This window comes from Macrobrachium rosenbergii, chromosome 48 (genome assembly GCF_040412425.1).
Source record: "Macrobrachium rosenbergii isolate ZJJX-2024 chromosome 48, ASM4041242v1, whole genome shotgun sequence".
NCBI classification, from domain to species: domain Eukaryota; kingdom Metazoa; phylum Arthropoda; class Malacostraca; order Decapoda; family Palaemonidae; genus Macrobrachium; species Macrobrachium rosenbergii.
In genome coordinates this window covers 525,502-536,757 of record NC_089788.1, presented here as the reverse complement: position 1 = coordinate 536,757, position 11,256 = coordinate 525,502, and the positions used below count along the sequence as shown (strand labels likewise).

At 34.6% G+C, this 11,256-nt stretch overlaps 1 long non-coding RNA gene across 1 annotated transcript in view; it reads right to left on the bottom strand.

The window, feature by feature from the left end:
- Positions 1 to 797: 797 nt before the first annotated feature.
- LOC136831167 (uncharacterized) overlaps positions 798 to 11,256 on the bottom strand; it is a 380,924-nt gene continuing 370,465 nt past the window's right edge. The window contains exon 5 of the long non-coding RNA XR_010850789.1: positions 798 to 911. This is a non-coding gene — a long non-coding RNA (uncharacterized lncRNA). The remainder of the gene's footprint in view (positions 912 to 11,256) is intronic.

The window sequence follows — 11,256 nt, the reverse complement described above, 5'->3', positions numbered from 1 at the left end:
TTTCCTTATTTTGAAACTTGTAATATCATTGTTTCAATTTCAGTTTTAGTTCCAGAGTCACTACTCAATTTCCTTATTTTGAAACTTGTAATATTATTACTTTTGGGACGTTTCCACTTATTAAATGCAGTGATGCCCACTTTTATTCACTGCTTTGTCATCTACTTTTATTTATTGTTTTCCCTTTTTATACCAGATTCAGTTTTCAGGAAGATGGTATTTTCAATATTCGCGTACACTCATTTATCCCACTCGAACCTTTTTCAGTCAAACTCTGCTTCAAATCACTTAGAGGAATTCACCGATTGACTACAAATCATTCATAGCTGATTGACTGTTCGCAAAACTCCGTTTGATTGTAAAAACAGTCCATTATTGATCACTTTTTTTCACTTAATGATCCTTCTTGCATTTATTAAAATTTATTTAATTGAAAAAAGTCCATTACTGATCACTTTTTTCACTTAATGATTCTTCTCGTATTAATCAAAATTTTACAAATAAAAGTCCATTACTGATCACTTTTTTCACTTAATGATTCTTCTCGTAATTATCAAAATTCCCTCATTACACATCGACTGTCATTATCCGAAAAATACTATGAGATCCGTTCTGTGCATAACTATAACTATTTAAAGATTTGACATTTTTTCATACCAAACACCCACAATTCTTCTCTCTTATAATAAATATAAAGCTATCTCTTAACTTTCAAAAACTCCCAACTCCACAATTTTCTAGTTCACAGTGACGTATATTTTATAGCTTATCCAAAACAGCTCTTTCCTGAAGCTGTTATGCCGTGTCTACGGGCAGTGTAATAGAATCCCTTCGTGCACGGAACACTCGTGGGATCGATTGTGTCTTCATCTATTTTGAGTCCGGTCAAACCTAGAGCGTTTCCTTGTTCCCTGGAAGGAGAAAAAGAATTGCAGTTAGTTTTGCAAAATTATTATTATTATTTTTATTATTATTATTATTATTATTATTATTATTATTATTATTATTATTATTATTATTATTATTATTATTATTTTCTCCTTGTTCCTGGAAGGAGAAAAAAGAACTGGAATTAGATTTGCAAAGTTGTTGTTGTTATTATTATTATTATTATTATTATTATTATTATTATTATTATTATTATTATTATTATTAATTATTATCCTTGTTCTCTGGAAGGAGAAAAAAAGAACTGGAATTAGATTTGCAAAATTATTAATTATTATTATTATTATTATTATTATTATTATTATTATTATTATTATTATTATTATTATTATTATTATTATTATTATTCAGAAGATGAACCCTATCATGACACATGGACGAAATAATTGAATCACACGAAAAAAAAATGGGTTTAACCTGACAAGTATTATTATTTGCGTTTTGGAAATTCATAAATTGGAGTTGGAATATAAAATTCAGGCCAAAGTTGCAGTTGCTCTATGAATTACAGAGAGAGAGAGAGAGAGAGAGAGAGAGAGAGAGAGAGAGAGAGAGAGAGAGAGAGAGAGAGAGAGAGAGAGAGTAATTCGCAAAAATGCATCACGTCCACTCGGCATAATTTAAGTGGACAAATTACATTTTCTCCTGAAGAAAAAAGCAGGAAATTTAATTTTAAAAAAATTCCATAATTCCACGTGATTCATGGCCCAGTATTTGGATATGAAGCCATGACGAGCGAATCATGTTTTTCATTTAAAACGTACCCTCTTTAAAATGTAACCTCCATTTAAAATGTAACCCCTTTAAAACATACTCTCTTTAAAGCGTAACCCTTTAAAATACGAATACTCTCTTTAAAATGCAACCTCTTCAAAATAAACTAATATACTCCCTTTAAAATGTAACCCCTTTGAAATATACTCCCTTTAAAATGTAACCCCTTTAATATATACTCCATTTAAAATGTAACCACTTTAAAATGTAACCCCTTTAATATATACTCCATTTAAAATGTAACCACTTTAAAATGTAACCCCTTTAAGATGTAACCCTCAGAAATGGAACCAATCCTTTAAAATGTAACTCCCTTTAAAATGGAATCCCCTTTAAATATACTCCCTTTAAAATGTAACCCATTTAAAGAACATACTCTCTTTAAAATGTAACCCCTTTAAAATATACTCCTTTAAAATGTAACCCCCTTTACAATATACTCCATTTAAAATGTAACCCCTTTAAAATATACTCCATTTAAAATGCAACCTCTTTAAAATATACTCCATTTAAAACGTAACCCCCTTTGAAATATACTCTTTAAAATGTAACCCCATAGAAATGTAACCAGTCCTTTAAAATGTAACCCCCTTCTAAAATATATTTACCTGTTAAAATGTAACCCCTGTAAAATGTACCCCCTTTAAAATGTAACTCCCCTTTAAATGTAACCTTCTTTAAAATGTAACCCTCCCTTTAAAACGTAACCACTCCTTTAAAATGTAACCCCTTTGTCATGTAACCACCACTTTAAAAAGTAACCCTCCCTTTAAAATGTAATCCCCCTAATGTGTACCAATTTCTATCCTTAAAATAAAAAAAAAAAGATTATATGTCTGACAAAAGTGCATCGTGGGATGCGATGCATAACATCGTTTTTCGGACCTGTATCAAAGGAGAGAAGTAATTATTATTTTTCCACAAAGGGGAAAATCAAAAAAAAAAAAAAAAAAAAAGCTTAAAATTGGACGTGATTCATAAACGAGCGTTTGGAGACATGAAAGGCAAAAAAAAATAAATAAATAAATAAATAAATAAATAAATAAAACAAGTAAAAAATGCGCCGAAGTTTCATCGGTGCAATCGAGTTTTCTGTACAGCGTATAATCAAGGCCACCAAAAATAGATCTATCTTTCGGTGGTCTCGGTATAATGCTGTATGAACCGCGACCCATGAAATTTTAACCACTGCCCAGTGGTGGTCTATCCTATATCGTTGCCAGAAGCACGATTATGGCTAACTTTTAACCTTTAACAAAATAAAAACTACTGAGGAGGCTAGAGGGCTGCAATTTGATATGTTCGATGACTGGAGGGTGGATGATCAACATACCAATTTGCAGCCCTCTAGTCTCAGTAGTTTTTAAGATCTGAGGGCGGACAGAAAAAGTGCGGACAGAAAAAAGTGCGGACGGACAGACAAAGCCGGTTCAATAGTTTCCTATTACAGTATACTAAAACTAAAAAAAAAAAAAAAAAAAGGTCGGAAGCTTGCAGATTCCGCTCCATAAATTGACAGATTACAAAAGTAAACAGTAAACTTCTGGTCAAGGCTACTTAGCAAATTATGCGAGAGAGAGAGAGAGAGAGAGGCTCCCCGTCTTCTGAGAATACGGATTGCATGTTTCTCTCTTGAACTGCAATTCACAATCAACTTTCTTTTCATGGCTGCGCAATTTTGCCTCTCAATTATGCCGCTAAATTTTGTCTCAAAGATTTGCCTCTCAATTATGCATCTAGATTTAGCCTTACAATTTTACATCTCAATTTTGCCTCTTAACTTTGCCTCTCAATTCTGAATCTCAATTTTGTCTCTCAAATTTTGCATCTCAATTTTGCCTTTCAATTTTGCAGCTCAATCTTCCCTCTCAACTTTGCCTTACAATTTTGCATCTTAATTTTGCCTATCAATTTTGCATCTCAATTCTGCCTCTCAATTTTGCATCTCAATTTGGCCTCTCAATTTTGTCTAAAAAATTTGCCTCTCAATTTCGTCTTACAATTTTGCATCTCAATTTAGCCTTACCATTTTGCATCTCAATTTTCTCTCTCAAACCTGTACCTCAATTTTGCCTTTTAGCTTTGCAGCTCAAACTTCCCTCTCAATTTTGCATCTTAATTTTGCCTCTCAAATTTTGCAACTCAACTTTGTCTTTCAATTTTGCATCTCAATTTTGTCCCAAATATTTGCTTCTCAATCTAGCCTTACAATTTTGCATCTCAATTTTAACTCTCAATTCTGCCTGTCAATACTGCCGTCTAAATTTGCCCTGTCAATTTTGCCGTTCAAATTTGCCTCTTAAATTTTGTATCTCAATTTTGCCTTTCAAACAACAATCATCTCCTTAAACAAAAATAAAGGGATAATTTTTCCTTTTGACTCATTTCTGCCTGTCAATACTGCCGTCTAAATTTGCCCTGTCAATTTTGCCGTTCAAATTTGCCTCTCAAATTCTGTATCTCAATTTTGCCTTTCAATTCTGCCTCTCAAACAACAATCACCTGCTTAAACAAAAAAAAAAAGGGACAGTTTTTCCTTATAAACACAAGGCCATCAGGCAACCGAAAGATACCTCTGATGAAGCGCAGGGAATAAAGAGTGATATGTTGGCCGCCTGGAATGCATTATGCCCAAAATTTATCGCCCCTGGAACACGAGGGGAGAGATAACAAATGCCAGGAAAGATACGACAGAGAGAGAGAGAGAGAGAGAGAGGAGAGAGAGAGAGAGAGAGAGAGATGGAAAAAAATTTTTTAATGACAGACCCCCAAAGGTATCCATTTTCACAAGCAGATTTTAACACGGCAGATAATGACAGATAACGAGAGAGAGAGAGAGAGAGAGAGAGAGAGAGAGAGAGAGAGAGAGAGAGAGAGAGAGAGGTTTAAAGGTCCATGCGTGATGAACAAAAAAAAAAAAGAAAGGTTTTAATGAGAGGGGCACAGAGGTATCCATTTGTACAAGAAATACAGAGACAGATTTTAACACGACAGATAACGAGAGAGAGAGAGAGAGAGAGAGAGAGAGAGAGAGAGAGAGAGAGAGAGAGAGAGAGAGAGAGAGAGAGAGAGAGAGAGAGAATGTGAAAACGAATGGGGTATGGGAGATGATAAAAGGTGGAAGGTGGAGATTCAATTGCACTTCTATATTTTCTGTGAGTTGAAATATTTGCATATATATATACACAGTATATGTATATATATATATATATATATATATATATATATATATATATATATATATATATATATATATATATATATATATATATATATATATATAAAATAGAGGAGAGTTCCTCTGAAATGTCTGGATAAAAGCAAGCCTGTCTCCTCTCTCTCTCTCTCTCTCTGATTCCGTGAGGAAGTTCCAATAAAGAGAGGAAAGTCTAAGGAACTATTCCCTCGGAGGAGGAGGAGGAGGAGGAGGAGGAGGAGGAGGAGGAGGAGGAGGAGGAGGAGGAGGAGGAGGAGGAGGAGGAGGAGGAGTGAAGTTTTTTAAGCATTCCGCTCGGCCAATCCATTGGTAACTTCTTCACCCAACAACAGTTCTGATCCTTTTATTCCGTCGGCGCTGCGCGCCGTTTGGTCTGCCTGCACTCGACTGTGTGTGTGTGTGTGTGTGTGTGTGTGTGTGTGTGTGTATAGGCCTATGTTTCTCTGCCTTCCTCCTCCTCGCTGGTTTTAAAGTGCGCCGACATTTTTCTTTTATGATTAATTTAAAACACTTTACGAGCGGACCAACTTGCGTCTTAAAACTTAGTCCACGGAGTGCTTAGGAACGGGACACGGCTTATGTCGCCCTGAAATTAAGTTATTTTGTGAAACTTTACGATTTTTTAGTTATTTTCCTCGTTTTTTGGTTGTCTAAATCTAGGCCTACATGGCTTAAGTTACCCCGAAATTTTTTAGTTACTTTCCCCGTCCATTGGGTGTCTAAATCTAGGCCTATATGGCTTATGTTATCCCAAATTTAATTTGTTTAGTCCAACTTTGCGTTTGTTTAGTTACAGTCCTCGTTCTTTGGTTGTCTACATCTAGGCCTACAAGGCTTATGTTACCCCAAAATTAAGTTGTTTAGTCCAACTTTACGATTTTTTTAGTTACAATCCTCGTATTTTGGTTGTCTAAATCTAGGCCTACATGGTTTATGTTACCCCAAAATTAAGTTGTTTAGTCCTTTGGTTGAGTAAATCTAGGCCTACATGGCAAAGTGTTCTTGCATATTCTCAGCTCAATGCCTCCCTAAAGAATGAAAATGAACAAATTCTAATTCTTCCTCGATCAATAAGTATCTTGCGTACACACATACATACATACACACACACAAACACAAAATGTATTGATAAAAATACATGCAACCATAAACTTGTTTATTTATTTTTCAAACTTAACTTGGCCCCAACTTTACTTAGCCTTATTCTTTGGTACAAAAACATTAGTTATAGGACAGCTTGGCATCCTACTGTGTTATCCTATTATATGATTACAGTTCGCCATCCTGACAAGGCAGTAGGTCGAATTTCCTTGGCCTCAACAGAAAAGGCCCTTTCACCCTTTCACGGGCTATATAATCACACGTACAGCTCAGGGTATGATGCGTTTATGGCCCAATCCACTGGCTTTTACCAGGCCGGCAATGTGTAGTAACTAGCACTTACGAGCACACACGTACAACACCTAAATTATTATATATATATATATATATATATATATATATATATATATATATATATATATATATATATAATTTATGAGTTGAGTATTTATACATACAGCAACACAATAACTAATATTAGAGAGAGAGAGAGAGAGAGAGAGAGAGAGAGAGAGAGAGAGAGAGAGAGAGAGAGAGAGAGAGAGAGAGAGAGATATGCCTGAATGAACAACCCCAAGTAATAGTTACGGCAAAACAGAAAGAGAGGCTTATCTGAGAGAGAGAGAGAGAGAGAGAGAGAGAGAGAGAGAGAGAGAGAGAGAGAGAGAGAAGAAACATGAACATTCAGGCGAAACTTTTACAACAAAATGAAAAAAAAAAGAAAATGGGGCTAATACGTGATAAAGAGAGAGAGAGAGAGAGAGAGAGAGAGAGAGAGAGAGAGAGAGAGACACGAACATCCCAGTAATACTTCAAAGCAAAAAAAAGAGAGAGAGAGAGAGAGAGAAAATGGAGCTTCTCTGTAGTGATAAAGAGTTTACTTTCCAATAAAGAGGCTAATGGGGCCTCTGTCTCTCCCAAAATGGGCCATCTGGGGGCATCTTATGTTGTGGTGAAATGAAACCATTCTCAAAGTCACCCCTCCTTGCGCACAAGTCTTGGAAGAAACTCCATTACGATTGATCAGTGGACTGAGAAAGCAAGAGACCTCGCGGGTAATGTATAAAGATTTAATTGTAACTTGTAATATTATCTATATCTTTATCAAAACTGGAATAGTTTCATTCTTATTTATGTGAGTTACTTGTAATATTATCAGTAAGACAAAGAGGAATTTGCTGTAAAATTCAATGCCTGGAAATCTGCATGCATCTCACTAGTTGGAATTGCAACTGGAACTAGGTCTGGAATTGGATAATGTAAAGATTTCCAGTCAGGTAGTTAAATTAAGTGTCACTGGAAATATTATTAATATTTTTATCAAGACTAGAATTGTTTCATTCTTATTTATGTGAGTTACTTGTAATATTATTAATATTTTTATCAAAACTGCAATTGTTTCACTTCTTATTTATGTGAGTTACTAGTAATATTATCAATATTTTTATTAAGACTGAAACTGTTATGTCAAGAGGAATTTGAGATGAGATTCAATGCCTGGAAATCTTCATGAATTATATCTCACTAGCTGGAATTGCAACTGTAACTGAACTGGATCAGGAATTGGATAATGTAAAGATTTCCAGTCAGGTGATTAAATTAGGTGTTACTGGAAATATTATTATCATTTTATCAAAAGTTTGTCATTGTTATGTCAAGAGGAATTTGCTGTAAAATTCAACCCCTGAATATCTTCATGAATTCTACCTTACTTGTTGGAACTGGAACAGGAATTGGAATATCAAATTTAGGGAATTTCCGGTAAAACTGAATGACTGGAAACCTTCATGAATTACATCTTACGAGCTGGAACTGGAACAGGAATTGGAATATCAAATTTAGCGAATTTCCAGTGAAACTCAACGGAATATCTTCATGAATTATATCTTACTAGCTGGAATTGGAATTGGAACTGGAATATAAAATTTAGGCCAAAAGCCAAGCTCTGGGACCTATGATGAGATCAATCAGTGCTGAAAGGGAAATTGAGAGAAAAGGAGGTTTGAAAGGTGTAACGTGAGGAAATCCTTTTGCATCTGCACTATGCAACAATAGTTAGGAGAGGGTTGAGGAGAGTAAGATGGAAGAAAGAGAATACGAACGGAGGTACAGTAAAGAGGAATGAAAGGGGTTATAGCAGCTAGTGGCCATGGAAGGGACGCTGCAAAAAACCTTAAGTAATGCCTACAGTGAACCGCGTGAGGTGCACTGATGGCAATATCCCTCTACTTCTTTTTTTTTATTCCTTTACTGCGATGAGTGACCCCAATTGATCAGAAAGGTATATTATTTATTATTATTATTATTATTATTATTATTATTATTATTATTATTATTTTGGGTAATAAAAATACGCAATCGAGTTTTCTGTACAGCCGCTACAGCGTATAATCAAGGCCACCAGTAATAGATCTATCTTTCGGTGGTCTCGGTATAAAACTGTATGAGCCGCGGCCCATGAAGCTTTAACCACGGCCCGGTGGTGGCCTGTCCTATATAGTTGGCAGACACACGAGTATGGCTAATTTTAACCTTAAATGAAATAAAAACTACTGAGGCTAGAGGGCTGCAATTTGGTACGTTTGATGATTGGAGGGTGGATGATCAACATATCAATTTGCAGCCCTCTAGCCTCAGTAGTTTTCAAGATCTGACGGACAGAAAAAGTGCGGACAGAAAAAAGTGCGGACAGAAAAAGAGTGCGGACAGAAAAAAGAGCGGACAGAAAAAGTGCGGACAGAAAAAAGTGCGGACAGAAAAAGAGTGCGGACAGAAAAAAGAGCGGACAGAAAAAGTGCGGACAAAAAAAAGGTGTGGACAGAATAAAGTGCGAACAGGAAAAGTGTGGACAGAAAAAAATGCGGACAGAAAAAAGTGCGGACAGAAAAAGTGCGGACAGAAAAAGTGCGGACAGAAAAAAGTCCAGACGGACACACCAAGCCGGCACAACAGCTTTCTTTTACAGAAAACTAAAAATATGATTCATTTAATAAATCAAAGCCTAACTTAAATAATTCATTTCCTTTATGAAACAACGAACTGCTCTGAGTTAGAGCAAAACCATTAAATATAAAAATAAGAAAAAAAAATATATAAAAACATTCACTTTCATACAAACACTAAATTAAGTTCGCAATCCATTGGACAGAGAGTCAATGGTACGGACTCCATACCTAAACGTTTGAAAATTTCCGAATTTTATTGTCCGCATGCAGAATTTTGATTAGCGAGCATTTCTGACCCTCCCCCCACCCCGCCCCCACCCACCCTTAACCAATACCCCAACCCAACCCTGACCCCATTCCAATTTACAAATGGTCATACTTCAATGTTTTATCAAAACTACGAAAAAAAATATATAAAAAATATATTTATATAAAGAGACGAACACTCCACGTACAGATTTAATTCCGAGAGCTGGCACTGAAACCATATTTTGCCAAAAACGGCCAAATGACAGATAACCTCGTGTAAACCTCGCAGGAACCATGAATAAATTTCCATCATTTGATTCGCATACAGTTTGTAACTCTCTCTCTCTCTCTCTCTGCCTCTCTCTGTGTGTCTCTCTCTTTATCATCATCTGGGAATGCTATGACGGGAATGGGAATGAAATGATGGAAGACAGGCTCAAAAGGCATAGGGGTTTACTTTTTTTAATTCGGTATTTGATTCGCATACAGTTTGTAACTCTCTCTCTCTCTCTCTCTCTCTCTCTCTCTCTCTCTCTCTCTCTCTCTCATCTCTCATTTGTGAATGCTATGACGGGAATGGGAATGCAATGATGGGAATGCAATGATGGGAGACAGGAGCAAAAGGCATAGAGAGTTTTCAGTTTTTTTTTTTTTTTTTTTTTTGAAATTCGGTTCGCTGGCATGAAAAAATAAATATTTATTGATAGAAATAATGGGATCAAGGGGATATGAATGGAAGAGCCATTAAAATCAACGGTTAATCCGCTTTTGCCTAAATGGGGAGTTGGGGGAGGAAAGGAGAGAGGGGGGAAGGGGGGGGGGGAAAGGCGTAGTAGGATTTCAAGCTGCGATGCATGTGGGTGTATGGGGAGACTAACTATATATATATATATATATATATATATATATATATATATATATATATATATATATATATATATATATATATATATATATATATATATATATATATATGTATATATATATAAATTTATATATATATATATATATATATATATATATATATATATATATATATATAAATTTATATATATATATATATATATATATATATATATATATATATTTATATTTACATATATTTATATATGTATGTAAATATATGCATGTATATAAATATATATATATATATATATATATATATATATATATATATATATATATAATCATGTATATATAAATATATATATTCTTATATAAATATATAATACATATATACTCACATATATATATACATACACATACACTTATCGTGTATACTCATCATCCCCAACGCCCTTTCATTATACTCTTAACATCCAAACCTTTAAAATTCAGTCCCCAAAACAAACGAGACACCGAAATCTTCACAAAAAAAAAAAAACTAATTATAGAACACAACGAACATACATCAAACGAACGCGAGCTGAACCACACACAAATTGAAACTCTAAAATATAATATCCACCCCATTCACAAAGAGTCGCCCTACTCTAAAGTATAGTAATTATGTCACGTGACATTCATTTCCGTCGTCATTTGACAACATTCTGAGACAATGGCTCATTTGTCTCCTCAAAATATCAATGGATGTGTAATTCACTTGCTAAGGTGACACTCCCCCACGCGATGATTGTTGCTACAGCGAGAGTGGATTTTAAATTAAGACTGACTTCAGTGGCTAAAATCGATGAGGAGTTAGAGAGATAGATAGATAGATAGGTAGAATATAGGATTTAGGCCAGAAGGCTAATAAGCGCTGGGACCTGCGATGAGGATATTCAGCGCTGATTGTTATTATTATTATTATTATTATTATTATTATTATTATTATTATTATTATTATTATTATTATTATTCACAAGATGAACCCTATTCATAAGGAACAAGCCCACCACTGGGGCCACTGACTTGAAATATTCAAGCTTCCAAAGAATATGGCGTTCACTAGAAAGAAGTAACAGAAGGTATTATTATTATTAATATTAATATTATTATTATTATTATTATTATTATTGAGAA